The 13,121-nt window shown below is 45.3% G+C and overlaps 1 long non-coding RNA gene across 1 annotated transcript; it reads right to left on the bottom strand.

Moving 5' to 3' along the window:
* Positions 1–20: 20 nt before the first annotated feature.
* LOC144170157 (uncharacterized) lies at positions 21–5,045 on the bottom strand. The gene is made up of 3 exons (XR_013322571.1): positions 4,842–5,045; positions 2,712–2,770; positions 21–135 (listed from the first exon to the last, which is right to left on the bottom strand). It is a non-coding gene; the product is annotated as an uncharacterized LOC144170157 (long non-coding RNA).
* Between the last annotated feature and the right edge of the window lie 8,076 nt (positions 5,046–13,121).

Below are 13,121 nucleotides of genomic sequence, written 5' to 3'. Positions count from 1 at the left end.
CTATCTGGTTTTTGAACATCCCGGCAGTGACAAGAAGGTGGAAATACGTGCCGTTCACAAAGTCTTGTAGTTCAACCGTTCCGTTCCCTTCGAGGACGTACGGGTAAGTTTGACCGCTGCCATCTTTGGCGTGCCCTGTAAGCCAAGTTTTATTTTCACAATTATTATGGCTGAAAAAAAAAAAAAGGCAGACACCAAACAACGAAATTTGTTTTTTTTGTGTCAATAGAGTATATATGTATACCATATTTTATTCTTTTGTGCCAATTTGCCTGCAGTTTTATTTCGAATGTTTTCGCTGTGCCTCAATACAAAAGTTACAGTGATAGAATCTCAGCTTTTTGTTTCGTGTTTTTTTGTTCTACCGCAAAAATTATTTGGTTTCTGTTTTGAGCAATTAGAATACTTTTTTTTTGCTGGAAGACTGCTTGTGTACACTTGTTTCGTTAAATCTGGGTATGAACGTATTCATTTGCTTTCAGGGTGACTACTGCTTCTGCTTCAAAATCGTTGCCATGTACAGATAACTAATATTAGTTTGTTGTAAGTAATTTTGCTTCCTTCTATACAGCTGCAAAAGAAGCTTTTATATTTTGCACAGCTTGTGATTGATCGTTTACTAATACGACATTTTAGGTGAAATCAGTGAAATCAAATATCTACTCATTCTACTTATTTTGTAAAATATTCATGTCAATGTTTTTCCTTCTTGAAAGGTGTTGTAAATATCTTTATTGTTGAGTGCATTAGAGGTGCATCTGAATGGCATTGTTCGGGGTATCAGATGGCACGTCTAGCATGGGAAGTAAAGAAAGACGGGCATTCTCTCCAAGTCCTAGTGCAACCCCCACAAGACTCCTCATTCCAGAAGACCTAGGAGAAGACTAAGACTTTTCTTACACAAGAGCCCACTTCACCTACAACCCATCCTCTAACTTCCTTTCACCCACTTATCCGAACAGAGTTAGAGCTCAATTCGAATTCGATCCATTTCAATTCCTTAACCTTTTCTTGAGGTTCCTGACAAAGATTCCTGGGCGAAATGTTGTTGCACACAGCCTGACAGGGTCACTACAAGGCTTTTGGCGGCGAGGTACAGAGTGACCGCAATAACAATGCAAACCATATAAGAAGGAATAGTACCGAAAAACCAGGCGTACAGAATAAAACGTCTCTCTAACTGATCTATCCATCGTCAGCCTCATCCATTTCACTTAAATGCTCTTGTCTGGTTCTTCTGGGCGCTCGGAAAACAGTAGTGGTTCCTTTTATTCTGTTGTATTTTCTCTCTCTCTCTCTCTCTCTCTCTCTCTCTCTCTCTCTCTCTCTCTCTCTCTCTCTCTCTCTCTCTCTCTCTCTCTCTCTCTCTCTCGCTCTCTCTCTCTCGCTCGCTCGCTCGCTATTATGGCGCCCTGCCTCTCACTGACTCTCGTGCCATTCATCAATGTTGGTGCTACTCTTTACGGAGAATGCCTATTTGTATTCCGCATCTCGTGCCCCAAGCAATACCCCTCCTTCCTCTCAATTTACGCCATAGTCTGAACCACCGACACTTGTTCCCTAGTTCGGGATGTTCCTTTTCCATTGCGGAGGATGAGAATCTCGATAGTTCCTACAGAGACGGCAAAGATGTCAATTAGCATGAAGAATTTGAGAATGAGACACAATCATTTTGAGATTACAGAGCTTGATTTTAAGTGGAATCACCGAGGATAATAAACGGAAAGGTCTTGAAATGACGTACGAGGGACCTGTAAACGGCAACTTAATGAAAAGGCTTGATGACAAATGTTGAATTTCCAAGCAACGGAACCAACTTTCAACGTCCTTATTGAAAGAACAGAAGAAGCATCATTATTTTACACAATTAAGCGCTAAAAGATTAAACGGCAACTAAACAAAATCGCACGATGAATGAATGTGGACTTGGGAAACACCACCAAGTTCTAGAAAGGTATTTGATTGATTGATTGTTTAAACGCACCGACGCAACGGAGGCGATGAGGCGCGCCGTGGTAGAGGGCTCTGGATTAATTTTGATCACCTGGGGATCTTTAACGTGCGTCGAAATCTCGTACGCACGGGCGTTTTAACGTTTCGCCTACATCAGAAAAGCGGCCGCCGTGACCGGGAATCGAACCCGTGCCCTCGTGCTCAGCAGCGCTAAACACCTTAACCACTGAGCCACCGCGGCGGGTAGAAAGAAAGGTATTTACACCTGTCACTATAAAAGTGTGCTGTTACTGCGTACTACCATGGCTGCCGAACCAAACACAAACTTGGTATTTTACGTACTACACTGAAGATGTATTTAGGTTACGCAGGTACACAAGGAAAAGCAGATAGGAGTGGCGACTCTAAGATAGACAGAGCAAACGTTAACGATTGGAAATCGGGTCAAAAATGTGGAGTCATAATTAATGCAGCACACAATGCGAATAGACAAATTGCGCTTTCAGTTCCTGAACCTCCGCTGCTTCTGACAGCTACTTTCCTAACTCGTAAGGTAGCATCACGCTTCATAATTGGACAGGTATCATGGACACGCAAAATCAAAGCAGCGTTATTTAACGGTCCCCAATATACTAAACTCTCTCATTTCAAAGTGACAATCAAGAACTTAATTCAGCACACCGTTATTGTTTCGTTTTTCATATACGCTGAGTCCCAGTTACAAAATACGAACAGATGGAAAAACAATTGTCACTCACCCAAGAACACCAGAGCAAGGGGAAATAGAAGGAGGTACTTCATGATTCCTTGTATCGAACTGTTTAAAAGATGAAACGGAAGCGATGACTTTCGTTTACGTTCATTTGTTTGTGTGTTTACGAGCACATAGTTCCCTCAATAACCAACAAATTGACATGGGGTTAAAGCGAGAAAGTGCAAGCTCGAGAACTGTATACGCGTCGGCCAATATCTCAACGCTAACAAGCACGAGAAAGGCCTATAATTTTTTCCTCGTTGTTTTCGTGTAACTTTTATATCATGTTACTGGTTTAAACGTCGAAGCTACACGCGGGCTGTGACGCGCGCTTTAGTGGAAAGCTCCTGATTAATTTTGACCACATGGGGGTCTTTAACGTGCCCGAAATCTTGACACGCGAGCGTTTTCGCTCCTCGCCTCCATCAGAAATGAAGCCACCGCGGCCATGTTCGAACCCGCGTCCTTGGGCTCAGAAGCACAACGCCTTAAGGGTCAGACACATGATCGTCGAGCGACGCGTTTCCGGGCGCGTTTTTTCTCTGTCCAAAACCGGTCCTGTAGCCTTCATGCGTGCTCCTGAACGCCGTCGGAGCGGTTTCCAGAGAGGAAAAACGCCTCGCTCTCTGTACATGTGTTCCCCGCTTTAACCACTGAGCCACCACGGCCACCTCGTACAAGCCACCTCGTACAAGTTTGAGCACTGTAACCAGTTTTACGGGGTGCTCTGGGAGCGGATGGGGCGCGCTGACGAATAGGAGCATCACACACCACCCGCTTATACTCACGCTCTGTCTTCAGTGAAGCGCCATTCGCGACACCGCTCCACCTCTCGACGAGTGAGACCAAGGTGCGACGCCCTACGCTGCTGGTCAAGTTAGTACAGCGGGGAACAAGACGACACCCTTTCCCACTACACAGCACATAATTCATTATTTATTCAATACCCATGTAAGGCTCCCATCATCGCGATAGCGCCCTGTCTTTTAAGCAATCAGCGACCCTTGTACACCTGGATGAATCGAACTTCTCTTATTGTGTTCTTGCCTCTGTATTCTTGTAGCAATTAATCGGCACATTTTAAAATAATTCGAGCTCAATTTTGCTCGGACGCTGATGGCTTTTTGGCTCAAAACTCTACGACACTGAAAGACGTCGTGACCTTGCCCACCGCCTCGCTCTCTGCAATACGTCATGACTCTTAGAAAGTCACCGTGCATCTTTTATCGCTGAAATAGCCCTTCGCAATTCTCGGCGAAATCGTATAGCGCCTGGACGACGTCTTTTTACTAACGCATTTCGACTCTACCATGAGAAACTCTACTTTAAAATTGCGACTGCATTCCTCTAACATCAAAAGTGCAGCAACATCATCATCATCATCATCAACAACAACAACAACAAAAACAACAATAATAAAAACAACAACAACAACAACAACAACAACAACAACAAAAACAACAACAGCCTATTCAAGTCCACTGCAGGCCGAATACCCCTTCCATTGGCCTCCCACCGTTCCCGTCCTGCAGTGCCTGCGGCGTTCATTCTTTGCCTTGGAGTTTCCCTATTTCGGCCCACCATTAACATGAAGGCCTTCCTCTTATTCTAGATCCGTCTCTCGGTAGCCGCTCTGTTAAACAGGGAAAAAATTTCCCGATTTCCTCCACCTCATATTAAGATCAACGATTTCCTTTGCATAGTTGGCACGTTAGTACAGAGGAGCTTTTTTGGTTGCTCTTCTTCAGCATAATGCATCCTCGGGCACCGACGAATAAGATTCGTTGTTTCGCGAACTCTGCGCCTTTACATCACTGACCACCAGTTCGGCTTACCGGGCAATAGAACCGTAACCGCGTAACGCTATGTATTGTTGTACTTCACTGTAGGTAAACAAGCTCGCTGAAATTGCGAAGAAGAGAAGAAAAATACGTGGAAAACATAGTTAATGTGCGAATCCTCCAAGAAGAATACTCTTTCTATACCACTGTTTTCTCAGCTCTTTAAGCTACCCAAATTGAACGAAAACTTTTTCAACCAAAGTGGTATTTAAGTTATATCGTGACGTCGCTCGACACGCCACTTATGTGAGCCACACACTCGGAGTGCGAGACAAAAAGGTGGCCTGACTTACGTGTCGTTTAGGCAGTGACTGAGTCATCCTCCCAAAAGCCGTTCATGGTTAATATACAGACACCCGAGAGGCGAATCGTGGGCCTGCGTGACGTCGCCGTATCTTCATTTTGCATGCGGGATAGCGCCTGCACGCTTATCTAAGCACAGCCATACGAACCGAAGGTTCCGTTCCTCGTGAGGCTTGCATAGCCAACTCAGCGGAATTGAGTGTTGTCATCGATGGCTTATGCTAAGGAGCTCAGTGTTTCAACATCATCTAGGCGCAATACTCCAGGCTTTAATAAGTGCGCTGGGAGTGTCTTCGAGTGATAGTAGGTCTCCCCGTAATGCGGGGGTGAATGAGCTACACCGGCCACGCTCTCGTATTCTTTCCCTCAATGAGATCGTCACAGATAGGCAGGAATGGCATGACCGCCGTAAACGTTACATTGGATCGGACCCGCTACCCTTGTAGCACGGCAGGGAACGATTTATGTATAACAAAGTGTATCTCCTTCCTTTCCCCCTTGATATTGGGTGCAAAGATACAGGATTGGGAAGGAAGGGCGCAGGTCAGTATGGGTCACGTAGCCGGCGTGCAAAATGGGTCCAGAGACATACAAGCCAGGGTCACATAGCCTAGCGAATGTCCCTTGCCGACAGGGCTTAACGGGAACAGAAATTCCGCGGATGTCCAATTAGCAGATAGTTGTTGTCGTCATATTGCAACATCGGGAAATTCTGGGGTGTCAGCTTTGGTAAAAAGTCTTATCGGGGCACTGAACTTTTTTTTTTTTTAAGTGAGGGGGGGGGGGGTGCGAAAGGTCCCGAAGTAAGAACTCTGTACACCAACAGACGAGAAACAAAATATACGAAGACGGCCTCCATCGAGAGCAGCGAAAACATGGGTGCGGCAATAAGTGAGTGGACTTCGTGTTGCAGAACATATCCCGCAAGCGGAATGGAGGCAGACGGGCGCACTATCACCCGTTGCATATGAAACTCCGGTTTTTACTCAACGCTTGCACACTGAGTTGAAGGTTAAACGCCTGGAAAGAAAAACAGGCTTAGCATTCATTGTGCTTTGCTGATTGGCTAACTTTTCGAGTGCACAAATGTAACATAAATAACATTAACACTGACGATCATAATTTACCTCAGAATGACATATCACCAAGATGATGTACAAAAAGTCGATTGTTGTCTTCTAGTATACCCTAAAAAATGGCAACAAAAACGCAGCCGCAAAAGAATGAAAAGACAGCGGGAGGTCAGTGGCTACCTCAAAAAATGAAAGTCAGAACACTTGATGAATGCACTATAAGCGCTCCAAGCAGCGAGAATCCTGGAAGCATTTCTGGGTTTCATCAGAAACAGGGACCTCAATCAAGTATGCCGCAGTTCTATTCTTTTTTTTTTTTTTGAGAGAGAGAGAAAAAAAAATGCAACATGTATTCGTATGGCGTACTCAGGGCTGAATACCTTTTTTCTAACACAAACGTCCCACCTTTCGTACCCCTTACCGATTTTTTTTTTTCGACGACAAACGGTGCCTTGTTGTTCATTGAGGAACGCGTGTTTTAATGGCGACAGGTTAATTTGGTGAAAGAGCGCACAAGAGGCTAGAAGCAGACTGTGTGTAAAAAAGCACACAGCTGCATAAAAAAAGGCTGATGAATCATGCTACCAACTATGGGAATTTATGTGGGGAACAGACAGGAGGCGGAATCTCCTTTATAGATCGTCGTTATTAGATGGCAGTCCGGGTAGGTGGCCTTGCCCATTCTCTCTGCCCCCACAAGGACCAAAATGGTTTCAGTGCATATAAATATGTCGTTGGAATTAAAATTTATAAAGACGGTGTGATGGTGGAAATGTTTATTCAGAAAAAGGGAGAGAAGAGGAGAGAGAAATAGTTACAAGTGGTGGGGAGCCATGACTCTTCTTCTAACGTAATCTTGAAGTCTTCTGAAAGTCCGCTGAGTGACGTGACGGATGTCTGTGTGAACTCAGTTCGTGCACACAGTTCTGTTAAGTATGCGTCTTTCTCTTTCAAGTTCATTGCAATCGAACCAAAGGGATGGAGTATGGAAAGCTCGCCTTACCATCGGGGCAAGACGGGACTTTTAGTGCCGTGGGTTTCGTACGCATGTCCGATTCGTGATCGAGAAAGAGCGATTTCCAGAGTTCTATATCACTTTCCTGGTGTGCACTTGCTCATTTCGAATTTAAAAAGTTTTTCTAAGACCTGTTCGTCCCGTTTTTTTTATTTTCTCTGCCGAAGTACTCGGAGTGGTTTCAGGCTCTAGAACAAACGTTACGTCCACAGCGTTGGAGAGAGCATCAGCAGCTACTTCGCTGTCCCCAGGTTCATTTCTGCTCTACCACAATGGCCTTGAGACCAGCAGATGATGATTTTTGTCCCAATTTTGTATAATGACATGATAATCAAAACGAGCTAATTGGGGTCTTAAATCTTATGAGGCCTGCCCTGATGGTTTAGAAACACAAGTGATTGAAGCTGCCATTTTTCTACCATTTTTTCAAGCCAAAGTGTATGTAACGATTTTTAAAGTGTGCGTCCCGCTGGTCACGTCCCAGCCGACCACTCCAGTGCGGGGTTTCCGCCTTCAGGAAAGCCAGAAAATGTCATCGCCAGATTGGCGATCAGCAAAGTTGGCTTGTCTCTGAAGGCATAAAACGCATATGAAACTGCATTTGTCAAACTAGCGTGGAGCCAGCGTGGGTAAGAAAGATGGGGAGAGAGACGAGCCGCTGATATTTCGTTTGAGTTGCGGGATCGGAATATCTCTTAGCAAATTTTTCTTTGGCTTTTCTGGCGAAGTCGCATGCCACAAATAAAAGGGGCAGGACTGTCATGAAACATGTGAAGCGCCAAGGTTGCAGAACTCAAATGTCATTGTCGGTCACTAAGCTCAAAATGTGTAACGCTTTTCTATCCTTCACTCAAAGGGCGTCCTGTTTCTGATGGTGGTTGATGAGCAACTTGGCGTGGGCTGGAACGAGAGCGCAATCTCTAGACAGCCAACATGCACCCGTCATAGCGGGCTCATTAGTAGAGCAAGCTATTGTCGCGATCGTATGTTTCCGGCGCAAGTCAAAACACGCTTGTCAAGGAAGTCGTTAGAATTTCCGCGGCGCCGATTTCCGCTTTCAGCTTGTCCTTCAAAACATTTTCCCTTCCGGTGCCAGCCGAAAGGTCCGCCTGTGCCACCCCCCTTCGCTCTCGCTCTTCCTAGCGCGTTCTTGTTCTTGCGTTCATGTTTTTAGGTATAGGCGCTACTGTCATGGCTCTGGACGCGCAATAGGGAATCTCGTCGGTAGTTGTGTGCATTGTGTCATGTACTGAGTAGCACAGCTGCCCTAGAATTTCCCCGCCCGTGTGGCTGGTTTTTTAATCTTTCAAACTGGATGATTCTATATGCCTCGAGGCTTTCTGCGACTGTATTGTTGATTCCAAATTCATTTAATTTCTGCGTCGACGTCCATTTGGGTAGAGCCGCTTTGATTGCCTTTAGAAGTACATCACAGCTGAAGGTGAGTCAGATGCCGTAACATTGAGAGAATTTACAGGAATTCACCGCACAAGTGGCACACAGGTGCTGCGAGTACTGGTGGCATAGCCGCAATCTGTGCGGACAACCCAATACAGCAACGTACCATAACTTCCAGCGTGCGGACAACCTCATCTCTTGAAGCAAAAGAAGCGGTAACCGCATCACCTGCCGCTTAGGGCCAACAGGATGCACAGATGCAGACTCCCAAAACGCCTGCATGCGGTGGGCGAGAGGGCAAATCAGCAAAACAGCCCACAGAGTAGCAATAGGCTACAAATCGAATCACCCAATTCCAAATCATATGGACACCTGGTCACGAAACTCTGGAGGGCAATCAATAGACCCACGCCTGGGTTCGCACCACCCCTTCCCGAGCTGACATCCCCAAACAAATTTTGCTGCCCCTTTATGCCCTTATATTACGAAATCCTAAGCTATTACAAAGCAATCCGAGCTAAATTCCCACCTCATCCCAATTTGCAAAGACAGGATAAAACAGTACTCCGCCAAACCAAACGAACACCTCCCGCTCACCTCGTTCCCGACTACACATACTTTACCCTGTCCAATACACGAAGCGTTTACAATAGCAACCAATTAGCCACCCTTTGCAAAACGGCAGCAGAGGGCTACCAAATACACAAACACCCTCGAGCAGAGGAGAAGGGGGCGCTGTCCAGCGTCGACTACGGCGAGCAGTGCCGAACAATCACCAAAGCTGTCACCTGGAAACTGGAGCCCTGGACTAGGGGCACCCGCCACGCCGTAATACTCAACGACTGTAACAAAGTTACTCTCTCTCTCTCTCTCTCTCTCTCTCTCTCTCTCTCTCTCTCTCTCTCTCTCTCTCTCTCTCTCTCTCTCTCTCTCTGTCATGCTGCGGCATGAATTTAATCCACACAATAGCCTTGAGCTTCTGGGATGGGCGCTGTCGTACCAGGTACTAGCCTTTTTCTTTTTCTTTTCTGGTTGCCATTGTATAAATGCTTTAAGTGAAACAAGTGGAACACCCGCACAAACTGTGTGTGTGTGTGCATGCGTGTGTGCGTGCGTGTGCGTGTGCGCGTGTCTGTGTGTGTGTGTGTGCGTGCGTGCATGCGCGTATTTGTGCGCGGCTGCGTGCGTGTGAGTGTGCGTGTGCATGCGTGTGTGCGCGTGCGTGTGCGTGTGTGTGTGTGTGTGTGTGCGCGCGCGCGTGCGTGCGTGCGTGCGAGCGGGCGGGAGCATTGATTTGTTTCCGTGAGCGAGTTGTACTTTCCAGTAGTACCGGATTTATTTCCCGTAACCTTGAAATTAGGGGCTTATAAAATGGACGAAGAGACGTCTGCTTTTACACTTACGCCTTTTTGTTGCACACCAGTCATTATGTTGGCGCAATAAGAAATTATTGTTAGCTAAGTGTGAGACTAGTTATGCGCGTATAAATAATGTGATCGCTTTTCCGGGTTGGCGCAACAGTTGACGATCAAGTGTTACATTTGGCCAAATTCGACCCTTGCTTCGTAACCTCAGACAAGTGTGGCTACATTCTTCTTTTCTGTTGTTTCTGTCTGATATTTTTTAGAGCTCAAAGCGAACCCAACAATTTAACTACCTTAAAAGCAGTGTGTCGAACCGAAAAAAATACCGGTTCGGTTATGCGGTTCGGGTTCGGATGAAATCATTTGTTCCGGTTCGGTTTCGGTTCGGCTAAACCACGTACCGAACCTGTTCACGAACTGGTTCGATAAGTTGAATTTTCAGCTAAGTGTGAAAAAAATAATTAGTAGTTTAAAACGACAAAAACAAGCAATAAACAAAACTTCAAAATGCTGCTGTTTCCCAATAACAGTGGTGCAATTTCAAAGCAAGTTTTAAACATGGGTAATATATTAAGAAATCACATGAAGTAGTGCCGATTTACTAGCTACTTTCTGGCGTACATCTGATGTTTTCCTAGGGATTGCGTAACGCCACCGCCAAAATATATGAGGGTGAGATTATTTTCTACCCTTTCTTTTTTGTTGTTGAAGTCGAAACCCTCGCTATGAAATTGCCCGTCACCGTAACCGTCAAAGCCTAGAATTTGACCAGCTGACTGGCGTGTTTAAATACCAGCGGTGTACATTTTTTATCACTTGTAGCATCAGAAAATAAAATCCTACAGCAGGAACGTAAGTGCTACCAATGAATTCGATTATTTGGTCACCTAGAATAATCTGTTAGCTGTCACCTTCTCGAGGGAGTGTTTTTAAAATACCTAATCTTTAGTTAACGCTCAGTCATTACATTATTGCTCTGATCACTGTAATACATTTCGCGATGGCTATCCCGGTTTTGTGCGTCACAAGAATACGCCATCGTCCCGCCTGGCTTTCGGCCATCGTTTCGTCCGCTACATTGCGGCATCTTATAAGAGATTATGTCATTACCAACTGAAAGGGTTATTTGAAGAGTGAAGCACGAGGTGGAGCTTTCTTCGGGAGGCGGTCTCTAATTCGTCGACAGCAGTACACCCCTTATGAAACGGGTAGCAGTAGCAGTAAGTAGAGAGTTGGGCAGTCAGTAAAAGTGCACCCCCTCCCCCACCCCTGAAAACAAATCAGAGCTGAAAACTGCAGAACAAGCAGAAAGAACGTCCGCTGGGCGAATGGGACAGGGTGGGCCGGCCTGCCTTTCATGCACGTATTATCCGCTTTAGTGCTGTTTTTCTTTTCAAAAACGAAATATGGCAGTGCTTACAAGGTCCTGGGATGCAGTTTTTTTTTAGTTGCGAGAGACTGGTCAACGGCATAACAGGTAGTTTTAACATAACATATGCGCACTTATCCCTTTTTCACGAAACTACATCTCGAAGTAAAGTTAAGATGCAGTTTCTTGAAAAAGGGATAACTGCGCACCATAAGCTAACAGTTTTCCCTTTTACATGTATTCTATTTCTCTGTGTTAAAAACACGAACTTTTGTCCGCTCTACCGTCCTGAAAAAATTAAAATTCTGCCAGGAACCTGGGCACTCGCATCCTTTGCATTTATCACACGTTTGGTTGTGAAACTTCGGACAATGGAAAGGATGTCCATACAGCAATATCCACCTTTTGGTGTTTTGCTTATTCAAGTTTGCTTGTTTTTCTCGTAATAATCTAAAACCATATGAGGTGCCCTTTTATTTTTTGTTGTTTTTCCGGGGGAAAAAAAACACTTTTGAGATTATTGGTGCTTTGATGCCCCGGTGCTGCACCTCTGCTCCCAGTTGCAGCTCATGTTGCAGGGTGCCAGAGCAATTTAAACTACAGTCAAACCTGGATTTAACGAAGTTGACAAAAATTCGCAATTTTTCGTTACCCATGTGCAGCTTTCCCGCTCATGGCAGTCCTTTCAACAGTGATTACTCTGCAATTTTTTAGTGAAATGAAAAGTTCTTTTGCACAGCTAATATTTGGGGTGAATACTTGCTTTGTGCACAGTTTCAAGTCGCGCACGTTGCGCGACTGGGTTCCTGAGCCATGGGAATTATCCCATAGAAATGCATGGGGAGGCAGATTTGACAGCGAATTACAGAAACAAATAGTGAGAAACCTGAAAGATTCTTTTAGCGTTTGAATCTTCACGTTGACTTCTAGCGTTATGCCAAATTTCATTTTCCTAAAGTGGTTTTTCTAGGTTCCCGAGAGGTTGTAATTTTGAGCGAGAAAGCTGGGTATGAGAGGTTTTCGTTACATGCAGGCTTCGAGTTAAAGCTCGCGTGAACGAAGCAGAAATGAAACCAAAATGCTAGACATCAGTGATGATGAACTCACCCTACAGGGATTTATTTCACAGTAAAAAACTGCGTGATTTGCGCCTGCAGCTTTCGCACGAGTTTAGTCCCTACAATGCAGTCCAAAGAAGCAAGGTCACTTACCCCCCTATTCACAATCGTAACTTAAATGTAACTCTTGCTTTTTGACACTTTTCGGTGCCGTAACCCATTTGAAGGACCAAACTTGTGCTGAAAGGGCGCCTTTTCACGAACTCGGTACTTTACGCCGTACTCAAAATTGCTGAGAAGGAGCTAGCTGGGATACTGTGCCGGGCAGCGACGTTCTTCTTTCTCGCCGGCGGGGACGACATTTAAAATGGCGAGCTTGTCTTGAAAATACAAAAGTTACCGTTTTCTGGCAGCAGAACTAATCACCGACGCACCGACACCACAGATAGCAGTGGAGATTCGCGAGTAAACAAGCCGACAGGCAGGCCTAACTAGCACCTAACGGACACCGAACTGACACTGGAAACGCACGGAAGTTTGCGGTGCGGGCGAAGTTCGCAAAAGTAGTGCATTTCTCCAGGCGATTATTTAGAAATATGCAAAAAACAAGGGATAATCAGCGTAGCGAATTCGTTACATCAAGGTTAACAGTCGCAACACCTATATGATGCTGACGCTTACGAGATGCTGGAATGATGCGTCACTCCTCCTGTTTCGGTTTAAAAAATGACGTGGACTTCCTTCACAATACGGTCGGCACTTCCAATCATTCCTTAATATTTTCTTGCATTTCCAACTCCCGTCCGTCGCTCTACTTACACAGTAAACCTGCAGGTAATCTGATCACAGCCCTACGCGTGCCGATATACCACCGTGGAATACTATAGACACTTTATTAAAAACCCTTGTAAGATATTTAGCAACGTGAAATACTAGCCACGGTCGGGTTAAATATGCTTACCACACATTTTCGACAAAACTGGGGAGGACTCA

The sequence above is a fragment of the Haemaphysalis longicornis genome, unplaced genomic scaffold, assembly GCF_048455015.1.
Source record: "Haemaphysalis longicornis isolate Haplotype H1 unplaced genomic scaffold, Haemaphysalis longicornis Haplotype H1 scaffold_2, whole genome shotgun sequence".
Lineage (NCBI taxonomy): Eukaryota > Metazoa > Arthropoda > Arachnida > Ixodida > Ixodidae > Haemaphysalis > Haemaphysalis longicornis.
The sequence above is the reverse complement of the archived record's forward strand: the minus strand, read 5'-3'. Positions and strand labels throughout refer to the sequence as shown.